Raw genomic sequence first — 15,068 nt, 5'->3', positions numbered from 1 at the left:
TGACTCCAAACCCAGAATTAACATGTTCACAATCCGGACAAAACAGCAGGATTGTGTCTCAACAGTGTGGGAAAAAAATAAATAAATTTGATCAAATGTGAACATGGTCACAGTGCAAATATACAACTTCAGTTATTTGTAATTTCTTTACATGGAATATTGTCCTGGTTAAGCAGCTTCAGAAAAAGCTTACTGACAACAACAACAAAAAAAATCATTTTAGAAAATTGAACACAACTGAAAACAGATTAAACCTTCAATAAAGACTTTCATAAAAGCCAAGAAATTTTTTGATGTCAACACTTAATAAAATGTAGCATAAACAGATTTTCACAAAAAGTCAGCTGTCCTCCATATATAGTACAAATGATGACCACATCTAGAACCCGTGATTCCCCACAAGTCAACATACTAGTATTTGTCATACCTGAGTGACGTTTGGAGACGACAGCAGACAAAATCATCACCATTAATTTCATTTCTGGCCGATGTGACATTTTGCCCAGTGGTTCAGGAACACAGCTGGAGCCAGGCAGAGGTCAACCAAGGGTTACACCGTTGTCAACATTTTAAAATACCCCAATCAGACTGAAGGATGTACAACATGATTTGATTGATCATAATAATTTGCATCATTTTTAAACAAATTTGGAGTAACTTTAACTTTTGACCCCTGTGTGTACTTAAGTTGACCTTTGTCACCTTTTCTATTTTTAACCCAAAACTCCAGAACATTCAGTCATAGTCTAAACTATACGCTTATAGGATCTTTATGATCAGAGAATTTATTCTCCTTAAACAGGACCGAAAACCTCCTCATGGACCGTTTCATAAACATAAACACCAAATTTGGTGCTGTCAGTCAAACTGATGGTTTCTTCAAAAAAATCCTGATAACACCTATATTGTTGGTGAAATGCTCCTCTTTTGTGTCCGACAAACAAATTTACAATTATAAATGCAAGAGTATAAACAGACTTCCAAACACTTCTGCAGATAGATTTTTGTACAATTTGCATTTTCCTTTTTATGTAGATAAACAGAAAGGCGTTACTTCATGACCACCCCCTTCGCCCCCCAAAAAACAGGTTTATTTTTATGTGCTTGGTTTAGTTTTATTCAATGTGAAAAATTTATGATTTAGCAGTATATAAGTCACACTGGAGTTTAAGTCCCAGAACCTCCCAACTAGTAAATAAATGCAATTTGACACTCCAGAAAATGCAGAACTGACAAGGATCAGAGCAGCTGAACGGCAGCGTTGTAAATCTGGACACCCTGTTGTCCTCAGTTCATGTCCGTCTCTTCTGTCATGTTGATTTTCCAGCATTGCTGCTGTCAAATTGTCATGACAGGATCAGAAACGCCACTGATTCAGGAAAAATGTTTCCCTTTAAGACACTCCTCGTTCCACCTCCACCATCGACCTCTGACCTCACAGGTACAGCAGCAGACATCATGAAACAGTTCTAGTTAATAACCAGAGCTCACCCAGGTTTATTCTCCCAACTATTTCCCCGCACTATGCAGGTGAGGAAAATGATGACATACCCCAAATAAAATTCTTCACCAATGGCTGTAAATTTTGTAAGAGTCATTTTAGTGTTTACACTACTGTCAAATTAGACTTTTGAATGAAACCTGAAGTACCAGCTGAAATATTGACAGTAGTGTGTCAACTGTATCAGGGAACAGAAATTTGCTGGAAATATTATTGCTGGAAGTTGAGGTTCTCCTCCAAATTTTAATGACAATCTGTAAATTTTCTTCAATGTTATCTTGTTTTGGTGAAGGTTTCTCTCTCAGGGAATTTGAAAACTTAACCAACTTTGGGTGTATTTTAGGTTTCATAACCAAAAGTTAGTACTTTGCCCAAATTTAAAATTCTGTAATTTAGAACAGAGCTTTAATGAATCAAACAAAACAATCAGAATTAAAATGTATCAGAAACTGGAGGAAAATAAACATTTTGGGTGAATTTTATTGTTTTCAAACAAACAGTATTTAATGACAAAAATTCAAACTTTTTAAGGAAGAACTGTGAACAGTGTTTAGATGAATCAAACTCATCAGAATTAAAATCAGAAACTGAAGGAGAAAATGTGTTCTGATGAATTTTAATATTTTCATGATAAAAAAAATCTACATTTTTCCAAAACTCAAAATTTTAATATTTTTCAGAGGAAGAATTGTGAACAGTGCTTCAATGACTCAAACAGAAACATGATAATCAAAATCCAAGAACTGAAGAAGGAAAAAATTAGGATAAGTTTCAGTTTTTACTGAAAAATATTCCATATTTTCAACAAAATTTACAATTTCAACATTGCGACATTACAACATTCAGAGACTTGTCCACATCCCCAGTTTATGACTCTGATCTTGTTCTTTGGTGTCAACTCTGTTTGTCAGATCTTTTTTGAAGTGGTTTAGGTATTCTTGTGTTGTGTTGTTTTCTTTGTCATTTTCTTGTGCTCTATTGAAGCATTTTCTTCAATTCCCAAGGATTTGTATGTGGAGTCTTCAGCCAAATCTTCAATGTAGCACCCTTCATCCAACTATATGTTTTCTGGTTTTCTCTTTTTACATTTTTTGATTGTGCATTTTGAGCATTTATCCAGTCCAAATTCCATACAATGTCTTTGGAGAATCATGGACTGATTTCCACGAGCTGACTGAGTCCCTTTTGCCTTTCATTTGCCTTGGATTTCCTTCTAATAGAGTGCAGTGGGCCCCAGACATGGGGTCTAAAGTTGTACCCTAAACATTACTGACTTTGTATCCGAGGGCTCTCTTCAAGATGGTGACCTATCCTCTCCTCAAATACTGCCTTTGATTTCCTGCCCCACTTCTCATGTTTGAGTAAGTGAAACAGTGAAAGATCTTTTGCTTCTCCCCAATGGACCATTTAACAATGATGTATTTTCAGTGGATTCTTTTAGCCCTTTGATGGTGTTGTTGCTGGGGTCCAGGATCAGAACTATCTGGTGAATGACCGAGCTGATCTGGAGGATGACCCAGCTGAGTGCTGCCACAGAAGAGATGTCTCCCCACAGCACTGGGAGAAGTTGCACCATTGCTTTCTTCACACACCCTGGTGCCTAGGTGCTTTGTGGAGTTTTTAGCTGGGGTTTGTTTCTTTTGAAACATCCTCATACCAAGATCTCTCATGGCAAACCCCCTCACAGTGGGGCCGAGGACACTCGAGGCTCGTGTCCAGTAGGAACTCCAACCCACTTCTGTATGAATTGTCATGCGTTTTGTTCAGGGTGCCCTTTTGTCCAAATCGTTGACCACAGTCAGAACAGACAATGCTTTTTGCCTTTGTTTTCTCATTTATCTTTGATGTCTTTTTAATAGAATGCAGTGGGCCCCAAACCTGGGGTCTAAAGGTGCACCCTAGGCTCTATAGTTATCCTAACCAGAGCTGGCATTGTATTTGAGGGCTCTCTTCAAGATGGTGATCGTTCCCTTAATTGCAGACAACTGCACCTCATGTGCGCGTGCGTGGGTGACCGGGGATTACCTCAAGGTATTTCTTCAGGTTCTTCTTCATCAGGCCTGTTGCCCCCACCACAGTTGGGATGATATCGATGTCTTTCAATGACCATGTTGTTCGTAGGTCATTTTTCAGGTCTTGGTATTTTGAGATCTTTCCCTTTCCGCTCGATTCAGGCCGCAGTCATTGGGGACTGTCGATCGATGATTTTGGCTGTTTTCTCTTGCTTGTTCCAGATGACAATATCAGGTCTGATTGCGCCTCCTTTGATATGTCTTCCTGCTGGGATCTCTTTGTCATAGAAGACGGTTACTTTTCCGTTGGATGAGACTGGTGCTGGCTCGTGCTCCCAGATGTGTTCTTTGACTTCCAGTCTCCAGTCCTTGCATATCTTCCAGTGGAGATATTGACAGATTCTGTTGTGTCTGGATGTATAATGTCCATTGCCATGAGGATCTGGCATGCTGAAGTTAGGATGGTTTTACATTCTCAACAGCTGTATGACAGAATCGGACATTTATCATTTTGTGAGATCCCTGCCATTTTTTTGAAGCCATTTGTTAGAAGTCCCTGATCTTGTGCTCCAATCAGAATTATTTCTCCATCAAAACCAAGTTCTCCATTTTTTAGCCACTGCCATGTTCCAACTTTGTCAATGTATTCCTTTTCGAGTTCTTCTTGGAACTCATCTGGCTCTTTTGTGCTGTTTCCATCTTTCCACTCAATGTTTTCCTTCTCTTTTGCTGTATTGCTCTCTGGTCTGTCTTGCAAGTTTTGTTGCTGCATGAGACTGTTGCTTTTTCTCTCTTGTATGAATTATCATGTGTGAGTTCAGGTGGCTGTTTCGTCCAAATCTTTGACCACACTCAGAGCAGACAAATGCTTTTTGCCCTGTATGAATATCATGTGTGAGGTTAGGGTGCCCTTTGTCCAAATCTTTGACCACACTCAGAACAGACAAATGCTTTTTTGCCCTGTGTGAATTACCAGGTGTGTGTTCAAGTGCCCCTTTCGTCCAAACCTCTGACCACACTCAGAACAGACAAATGCTTTTTGACCTGTATGAATTTTCATGTGTTCGTTCAGGCTGCACTTTCGCCCAAATCTTTGACCACACTCAGAACAGACAAATGCTTTTTGTCCTGTATGAATTACCATGTGTGTGTTCAGAGTGCTTTTTTGTCCAAATCTTTGACCACACTCAGAACAGACAAAGGCTTTTTGTCCTGTATGAATTATCATGTGTGTTTTCAGGTTGCCCTTTTGTCCAAATCTTTGACCACACTCAGAACAGACAAATGCTTTTTGTCCTGTATGAATTATCATGTGTATTTTGAGGGTGCTCTTTCGTCCAAATCTTCGACCACACTCACAACAGACAAATGTTTTTTGTCCTGTCTGAATTCTAATGTGTTTGTTCAGAGTGCCCTTCTGTTTCTGTCTTTTAGTCTGATCAGAACAGCTAAATGGTTTTCCACTTGCTTCCCTCCCCATTTGTTGCTCTAAGTTGTTCATGTGACCAGATGCTTTTCCATATTTAGAGCCTTTAAACTGTTTCACATCAGTGTTGCCTGAATGAGCAATATTTGGTATTTTTCGACAGTTAAAATGTGACTGTAGTTCTCTGGTCTGTTTCCAGTCATAACTGTCATCAGTCTCAGTTCCAGAACTGTCTGAACTTTTGCCACTAGTATTTGGTTGTAAGTGACTGTTTGGACCTGATTTACTGGCTTTTTGTGGTCCTCATCATCCTCTTCATCAGCTTCTGCTGTCAGTGTCTGTGTACAGATGAGGTGCTGGCCTACAGGCTCAGCCTCTGTGCTCTCATCACTTTGGCTTTGATGAAGGAGTGAATGACTCTGATTTTTCATCATCACTTTCACTCTCACAGTGAAACCAAACTTTGTGAGCTCGCCTCCTCAGCTGCTGAAGTTCCTCTCCCTGCTGACTTATCCACAGCTTCTCTTCTTCTTTAATGTTCTCCTGGTCAACACTCAGATTCCATTCCTGGTGTTCAGATGAGAGCTTTCTCTTTAATCACCAACAACGGCTGCATGTCTGCAGAGAAACAATACAATTAATTTAACAACGAAGCCTCCGCTCCTCTTTCCATGACAAAAACTCCTGTAACAGTGGAATGTGCCGTTCATTTCCAAACTGGATGCTGTGTTTTATCCAGGACGTCGTTTGTTTCTGACTAGCACAGGGAATTGTGAAAAAGACACTTTTTCGGCACATTGAGACAGATGTGTGGAGGAATTCCGCGCGTCGCGGCGGTGCCGCATGGCGCACAGCAATGCCGTGATGAAGCCTCACGGGACATGTTCTGGCATGTCCAGGCACATCCACAATTTCTCAAAAAATCACTCGATGGAAAATCCACCGACAGCTGTCTGAACGCCATCTCAAAGCCGTCCTGTGAGACCAAAACGGAGGTGCTCCTTTGTCTCGCTCCATCAGCAAATCAGTCGTGACACGCGAAGCCTCCGCTCGGCTTTCCATGACAAAATCTCTTGTTAAAAGTGAAATGTGCCGGAAAATGGCTAATGTCCAGCTCTTGTGATAACCAGAGAAAGTGCACATGACGGTCTTGGATCCACAGAGCCATCCGTTTAGAAATAATCCGGTGGTTTGTGGCTCTCGATGGCGGCACGGAGCGCGGCATGCCGAGTGTCCTTAAAGCCGTCCTTAAAGCTGTAGTAACACTCCTTATTCTCTGTGAAGCCCGTAAAATTTTTACCGAAAGCCAGATAAATTTTTCGAATGGTTTCCAGCTGCCAGTCTCTAACAGTTTCTGAAAAAATTCTGATGGAAAAAAAGCCCAAATCATTCCGCCATTTCCTGACAATGAAAATCCGCCAAGGGGGCTGGACCACTCCTCACTCAAAGCCTGCTCACAGGCGAATGACGCAACCGACAGGCGTGCAGGTTTTCTGCAAAGAAAACCTGCACCCTCTTGGCCCTTTCTGGAACAACTTGCCCCCTCTTGGCCCTTTCTGGAACAACTTGCCCACCCCTGGTTTAAATTAAAATATGCTCCAATCATATAGAAAACTAAACCACATTATTTGCCTGATAATAAAGATTCCAAAAAGGTATAGTTTGGATAAACTGTGACTGAATGTTATGGAGTTATGAGGTAAAAGCAGCAGGAATGGTGACAAAGGTCAGTTTCAGTTTGTACAGAGGTCAAGCTCCAGCTGTATTTGTGCTGAATCTGAAACAATCCTTAAAATGGTGATAGAAGCATCACCATTTTAAGGATTGTTTCAGTTATCTGCTGCAATAATAAGCCAACATGAACTAGCTGTTGTCTGTTAGTTTTAACGTGTACATAAACCAACCCAAATTAAAGGAGAAATGCTGCTTTTAACAACCTGGACCTCATTTCTGGCATAAAATACGGTCGTGTGATTAGAAGTCCATATTTCAAACGATGTGTTCAGTTCAAATCTGAAGCAAACATTTTTCTTCTTCTACTAAGGTGGATTAGAACTTTTTGTGGTACACAGCACAAACTACTGGACAGGAGGAACTGAGCGGTCAATGTGACTCACTGATTTGAAAATGCAGATCTTTCAACCAGATGTGTGGTGCTGTAACATGTCAATCACCTGTGTCCAATCAGATTTCAGGAGAGTCCAGAGAAATCCCGGCCTCAGCTCTAGCTCCACCCATGCCAGGAAGTGTTTGACATTTCAACAGTTCCTGTTTCACTGTGATTGATAAATTGGCACTTCCTGTTTAGGACGCCCTGTACCATGAGTGAGCTTTGCGCCGCTTCGCTCATATAATTTCCTCTTTGTATAGGGGGTAAAATAACACTATTCAAAATGCCAGTTGAAAACAGTCTAAACCCAAATCTTTATTCAACATCTACAAATAAACAAAAATCTTTCACTTTTGAATGTTTTGTCAATTTCAAAATGCTAACTGGTGTAAATGACCCGGCTCTTTGTTGGAACCATCCTGAACACAGGGCTCAGAAGCAATGCTTTAAATACAGAAAAGGCCATTTCATTAGTCTAATGCGAAGTCATAACAGATCTGGACTCTTAGTGAACATAGCTCACGTGGGAACTGGTTCAGAAAGAGCTACAAACACACAGCGGCACACTGGAACACACAAAAACAGGTTGATGGTTCGCCCTATTTGTCAGTATCCACCCTGTTGACTCACTGCAATGGCACCATGTTGTTGTGTCTTCTCATGCAGATAAGAGAAGTGGAGACTGGCTGACAGTTACAAGAAGTCATGATAGCAGAGTAAACACCGTTCCTGGGAAATGGAAACTTAATCTTATATAACCTTAGCAAGAGCACAGTGACACATTAGCAACTCCCCCTTCTGAAAGATAATATCACGTCAATATCCATCTGCCCGATCTGTGCATCCCTGGACAAGCATGCACCTGAACTGGTCCCCCAAGCCAGATCAGACTGAACCCAACCACACTGAGCACAGAACGGAGAGAAACCGACAGAACCCCCTTTAATACAAAACAATGTCACACAACCCTGCATCCCTATGGCTGGCATGCCCAACCGGTTGATCGCGGGCTGAGTTCCAGTCGAACACCTGAAAAATTTGTTAAAAATCTGGACTCAAGAGCATTTCATGCTGCGATAACAGACTGATGCAGAAGGTGGCAGCAATGCACCAATAAGAATGCCGGCTGCCGTTGAACGCCAAAGAACAAGTAACGCTGTAGAACAGTGAGGTAATGCTAAAAAATAAAAACATCAAAAACTTATTTTCATTCAGAGTGGGAGAAGGATTATATTGAATGTCAAATCCATCTGTCTTATCGACAATGCAAATGTGGTTTTACCGAAGAAATTTTTTTGCGGGCACTGTTCGGTCTGTGACACCAGAGCAACAGTCATCGACCCAGAACTCTTTTTAACACTATTAATTTAGTTGTTAATCAACACACACACACACACACACACACACACACACGTTCTGGCTGATACCTCAGTCAGTACTTCTGAGGACTTTCTTCATTTCTTTATTGGAAAAGTTGACAGTATAAGAAAACTTGACAACAACAGTCTCAGTGCTGACCAAGCTGTTGGTCCAGTTCCTCCTTCTGTGATTGAGCGATGTGAACTTGTTGCTCTTTCTACTCTCTCTAAAGTGGTGCAGCAATTGAAACCTACCTATTATTTATGTGCTTAAATATTCTGAAATTCACAGATTTAGTTGATTACAATACAAACTATATACAAAACCAAAAACAAACTTTTATCCCAACATGTCCAAAATCTGTTAAAATGAAGGACTCCACTTATATTCGACAGGAATATTGATATTTGATAAGCCAAGGACTTGAACTACTGTACTGAAATTTGGAACAACTGTCCCACAGGGTATTAAATTATGCTGTACTCCAGTCAGATTTAAAAGACTTTATAAAAACTATATAATTTCTGGTTACAGTATGGACAATTCAGTTTATTGATTTTGTACTATTATCTTTGGATTGTGCAATGTGCACAATTATTACTTATTTCGTTAGTAAGTCCCTTCGGCTGCTCCCTTGTTTGCACTCGGGGTCGCCACAGCAAATCCAAGGTGGATCTGCATGTTGAATTGGCACACGTTTTACGCCGAATGCCCTTCCTGACGCAACTCCACATTACATGGAGAAATGTGGCAGGGGTGGGATTTGAACCCGGAACATTCTGAACTGAAGCACATTAAACACTTGGCCACCACCCCTGCTACTTGGCCACCACCCCTGCTTATGATGAGAAATTTAAGTTCATTGATTATCTTCAAAGGTTTGTGCCTTGCTTGTTCTGATTATTTTGCGATTGTTGTGAGGAGTAAATTTTACTGAGGTAAAAGGGGTAGGTGTATATAAGCTTTTGCTTCTACCTACAACCTTTCCATTACTTAGATTGACTGACAAATCAGTTTTGTTTCTTTTTATTTTGTATTGACGTTTCTTTTCTTTGTACCGAAATTACCTCATTCATTCATTATTTGAGGCCATATCAAAACTATAACCAGAAGCACAGTATGGTCTTGCCTGCCACCTAGCTTGTTCAGTCCCTATTATAATACAACCCCAATTCCAATGAAATTGGGGCGTTGTGTAAAATGTAAATAAAAACAGAGCACAATGACTTGCAAATCCTCTTCAACCTATATTCAATTGAATACACCACAAAGACGAGATATTTAACACTCAAACTAATAAACTGTGCAAATATTTGCTCATTTTGAAATGGATGCCTGCAACACATTTCAAAAAAGCTGGGACAGTGGTATGTTTACCACTGTGTTACATCACCTTTCCTTCGAACGAAACTCAATAAGCGTTTGGGAACTGAGGACATTAATTGTTGAAGCTTTGTAGGTGGAATTGTTTCCCATTCTTGCTTGATGTGCAACTTCAGTTGTTCAACAGTCCAGGGTCTCAGTTGTCGTATTTTGTGCTTCATAATGCGCCACACATTTTCAATGGGCAACAGGTCTGAACTGCAGGCAGGCCAATCTAGTACCCACACTCTTTTACTCTGAAGCCACGCTGTTGCAACACGTGAAGAATGTGGCTTGGATTGTCTTGCTGAAATAAGCAGGGACGTCCCTGAACAAGACGTTGCTTGGATGGCAGCATGTATTGCTCCAAAACCTGGATGTACCTTTCCTTGCGGGATCAAAGGTCATGGGCATTCAATGTTGGCTTTCGGCCTTGCCACTTACAGTGGGGTAAAAAATTATTTAGTCAGTCCCTGATTGTGCAAGTTCTCCTACTTAGAAAGATGAGAGAGGTCTGTAATTTTCATCATAGGTAAACTTCAACTATGTGAGACAAAATGAGGAAAAAAAAAAAAAAATCCAGGAAATCACACTGTAGGATTTTTAAAGAATTAATTGGTAAATTGTGGTGGAAAATAAGTATTTGGTCACCCACAAACAAGCAAGATTTCTGGCTCTCACAGACCTGTAACTACTTATTTAAGAAGCTCTTCTGTCCTTCACCTGTTACCTGTATTAATGACATCTGTTGGAACTCGTTATCTGTATAAAAGACATCTATCCACAGCCTCAAACAGTCAGACTCCAAACTCAGCCATGGCCAAGACCAAAGAGTTGTCGAAGGACACCAGAAAGAACATTGTAGACTTGCACCAGGTTGGGAAGAGTGAATCTACAATCGGCAAGCAGGTTGGTGTGAATAAATCAACTGTGGGAGCAATTGTTAGACATACAACACCATTGATAATCTCCCTCGATCTGGGGCTCCACGCAAGATGTCATCCTGTGGGGTCAAAATGATCATGAGAACGGTGAGCAAAAAATCCCAGAACTACATGGAGGGACCTGCAGAGAGCTGGGACCAAAGGAACAAAGGCTACACACTATGCAGTGAGGGACTCAAATCCTGCAGTGCCAGGTGTGTCTCCCTGATTAAGCCAGTACATGTCCAGGCCCATCTGAAGTTTGCCAGAGAGCATATGGATGATCCAGAAGAGGATTGGGAGAATATCATGTGGTCAGATGAAACAAAATAGAAGTTTTTAGTAAAAACTCAACTAGTCATGTTTGGAGAAACAAGAATACTGAGTTGCATCCCAAGAACACCATATCTACTGTGAAGCATGGGGGTAGGAACATCATGCTTTGAGGCTGTTTTTCTGCAAAGGGGACAGGCAACTGATCTGTGTTAAGGAAAGAATAAACGTGGCCATGTATCGTGAGATCGGTCAGGCCGATATAAGCCCTTTTCATAGTACTCACTATCAGCCAAAATTTTGCCGATAAAATGCCGATAATTTCTCAAAAACAGAACAGTTACTGAAATAATGTTTGTGTTGGCAATGTAAAATGTCCTTGCACCGTTTGTCCAGTAGATGGAGCTCTGACTCCATTCAACTGAGAGCTGCTTACACCCCTGCTTAAATGTGTTCATCACCAGCCCACGTAGTTCGCCGTCACACTGCACTGATCAGCTGACAAAAGCATACAAGTAAGTTTATAAGAATGTTGTTTGTAATAACTCTGCGATTACATTCACCCCACATTTCTCCCGTTTCAGTTCAACTCAGTTTGATTAACTCAGTTTATGTAGTAATGTGTCAAATGTGCTTCATTGCGTCGGTCACGCTTTTTAATAAGCCCATGTTGTGTAGACCTTATTTCTAGCATGAAAAACTTTCGTTTACTGCTAAAAGGTTCAATCAATCAATCAATTTTTATTTATATAGCGCCAAATCACAACAACAGTTGCCCCAAGGCGCTTTATATTGTAAGGCAAGGCCATACAATAATTACGTAAAACCCCAACGGTCAAAACGACCCCCTGTGAGCAAGCACTTGGCGACAGTGGGAAGGAAAAACTCCCTTTTAACAGGAAGAAACCTCCAGCAGAACCAGGCTCAGGGAGGGGCAGTCTTCTGCTGGGACTGGTTGGGGCTGAGGGAGAGAACCAGGAAAAAGACATGCTGTGGAGGGGAGCAGAGATCAATCACTAATGATTAAATGCAGAGTGGTGCATACAGAGCAAAAAGAGAAAGAAACACTCAGTGCATCATGGGAACCCCCCAGCAGTCAAAGTCTATAGCAGCAAAACTAAGGGATGGTTCAGGGTCACCTGATCCAGCCCTAACTATAAGCTTTAGCAAAAAGGAAAGTTTTAAGCCTAATCTTAAAAGTAGAGAGGGTGTCTGTCTCCCTGATCCGAATTGGGAGCTGGTTCCACAGGAGAGGAGCCTGAAAGCTGAAGGCTCTGCCTCCCATTCTACTCTTACAAACCCTAGGAACTACAAGTAAGCCTGCAGTCTGAGAGCGAAGCGCTCTATTGGGGTGATATGGTACTATGAGGTCCCTAAGATAAGATGGGACCTGATTATTCAAAACCTTATAAGTAAGAAGAAGAATTTTAAATTCTATTCTAGAATTAACAGGAAGCCAATGAAGAGAGGCCAATATGGGTGAGATATGCTCTCTCCTTCTAGTCCCCGTTAGTACTCTAGCTGCAGCATTTTGAATTAACTGAAGGCTTTTCAGGGAACTTTTAGGACAACCTGATAATGAATTACAATAGTCCAGCCTAGAGGAAATAAATGCATGAATTACTTTTTCAGCATCACTCTGAGACAAGACCTTTCTAATTTTAGAGATATTGCGTAAATGCAAAAAAGCAGTCCTACATATTTGCTTAATATGCGCATTGAATGACATATCCTGATCAAAAATGACTCCAAGATTTCTCACAGTATTACTAAAGGTCAGGGTAATGCCATCCAGAGTAAGGATCTGGTTAGACACCATGTTTCTAAGATTTGTGGGGCCAAGTACAATAACTTCAGTTTTATCTGAGTTTAAAAGCAGGAAATTAGAGGTCATCCATGTCTTTATGTCTGTAAGACAATCCTGCAGTTTAGCTAATTGGTGTGTGTCCTCTGGCTTCATGGATAGATAAAGCTGGGTATCATCTGCGTAACAATGAAAATTGGTCCTAGCACAGAACCTTGTGGAACTCCATAATTAACCTTAGTCTGTGAAGAAGATTCCCCATTTACATGAACAAATTGTAATCTATTAGATAAATATGATTCAAACCACCGCAGCGCAGTGCCTTTAATACCTATGGCATGCTCTAATCTCTGTAATAAAATTTTATGGTCAACAGTATCAAAAGCAGCACTGAGGTCTAACAGAACAAGCACAGAGATGAGTCCACTGTCTGAGGCCATAAGAAGATCATTTGTAACCTTCACTAATGCTGTTTCTGTACTATGATGAATTCTAAAACCTGACTGAAACTCTTCAAATAGACCATTCCTCTGCAGATGATCAGTTAGCTGTTTTACAACTACCCTTTCAAGAATTTTTGAGAGAAAAGGAAGGTTGGATATTGGCCTATAATTAGCTAAGATAGCTGGGTCAAGTGATGGCTTTTAAGTAATGGTTTAATTACTGCCACCTTAAAAGCCTGTGGTACATAGCCAACTAACAAAGATAGATTGATCATATTAAGATCGAAGCATTAAATAATGGTAGGGCTTCCTTGAGCAGCCTGGTAGAATGGGGTCTAATAGACATGTTGATGGTTTGGATGAAGTAACTCATGAAAATAACTCAGAACAATCAGAGAAAGAGTCTAACCAAATACCGGCATCACTGAAAGCAGCCAAAGATAACGATACGTCTTGGGATGGTTATGAGTAATTTCTTCTCTAATAGTTAAATTTTATTAGCAAAGAAAAACGTTCAGATTCACTGGTCATCCGGAAGGGTTCTGGGAATTACTGCCATTAGCCATTAAAGCTCTGGGGTCGACACCGTCGTATACGACGGCTGGGACCAAGCTTTACTAAACTGTAAATAACTTTTTAATGATATGAGATAGAAACTTTTTTTGGCTGAAAAGTTAACTCCGCGGACTTTCGATCCACCATCGCCATCTTGGTACTCCTCATAGAAGATGTGTGATAACGTGCGCAATGTGAGTGTCCAATCAGAATTGGTTCTCTGTCATATGGTTTTCGAAAATCCAATCATATGGCAGATTTACCTCACATGATATGGCAAAGATCGTTTTCAGGAGTGATATCTTACTAGCTGGCCCGTTTGAATAGCCCCCTAACTGCTCCAATTGCATTTTTTGAACTTCAAAAGTCTTCTCTGTTATAATGTTAATCAATGAGGACAAAGCTTCAGCTTTTAGCTCATACCTTTTAAGGGTCCAAAAAGAACATTTATTTATTAAAAAAAATAATAATAATAATAATAATATCGACTGATTTATCGCTATCGGCAAATCAGCCGATTTATCGATTATCGGCATTTTTTTCATCCAAATATCGTTATCGCCATCAGCCTCAAAAAATCCATATCGGTTGGGCTCTATTTAAGCCAAAACCTACTTCCATCAGTGAGAGCATTGAAGATGCAACATGGCTGGGTCTTCCAGCATGACAATGATCCCAAACACAATGCTCGTGCAATGAAGGAGTGGCTCCGTAAAAAGAATTTCAAGGTCCTGGAGTGGCCTAGCCAGTCTCCAGACCTCAACCCCATAGAAAAATTTGTGGAGGGAATTAAAAGTCCGTGTTGCCCAGTGACAGCCCCAAAACATCACTTCTCTAGAGGAGACCTGCATGGAGGAATGGGCCAAAATACCAGCTACATTGTGTGCAACCTGGTGAACGACTTACAGGAAATGTTTGAGCTCTGTCATTGCCAACAATATTATGTTACAAAGTATTGAGCTGAACTTTTGTTATTGACCAAATACTTATTTTCCACCCAATTTACAAATAATTCTTTAAAAATCCTACAATGTGATTTCTTGGATTTTTTTTTCATTTGTCTCTCATAGTTGAAGTGTACCTATGATGAAAATTACAGACCTCTCTCATCTTTCTAAGTAGGAGAACTTGCACAGTCAGGGACTGACTAAATACGTGTTGGCCCCACTGTACATGGAGAAAGTTCTCCAGATTCTCTGAATCTTTGATTATATTATGGACTGTAGATGATGGAATCCCTAAATTCCTTGCAATTGAACATTGAGAAACATTGGTTTTAAACTGCTGGACTATTTTTCAC

At 40.5% G+C, this 15,068-nt stretch overlaps 2 long non-coding RNA genes across 2 annotated transcripts in view; one reads left to right on the top strand and one right to left on the bottom strand.

The window, feature by feature from the left end:
- Window positions 1–4,880: 4,880 nt before the first annotated feature.
- LOC117507597 overlaps window positions 4,881–15,068 on the top strand; it is a 19,404-nt gene continuing 9,216 nt past the window's right edge. The window contains exons 1-2 of the long non-coding RNA XR_004559782.1: window positions 4,881–5,170; window positions 12,174–12,180. This is a non-coding gene — a long non-coding RNA (uncharacterized LOC117507597). The remainder of the gene's footprint in view (window positions 5,171–12,173; window positions 12,181–15,068) is intronic.
- Window positions 5,536–15,068, bottom strand: part of LOC117507566 — a 23,095-nt gene continuing 13,562 nt past the window's right edge. The window contains exon 3 of the long non-coding RNA XR_004559750.1: window positions 5,536–5,557. This is a non-coding gene — a long non-coding RNA (uncharacterized LOC117507566). The remainder of the gene's footprint in view (window positions 5,558–15,068) is intronic.

This window comes from Thalassophryne amazonica, chromosome 3 (genome assembly GCF_902500255.1).
Source record: "Thalassophryne amazonica chromosome 3, fThaAma1.1, whole genome shotgun sequence".
In the NCBI taxonomy this organism is placed as follows: Eukaryota; Metazoa; Chordata; class Actinopteri; order Batrachoidiformes; family Batrachoididae; genus Thalassophryne; species Thalassophryne amazonica.
This window is presented reverse-complemented; position numbering and strand designations above follow the sequence as displayed.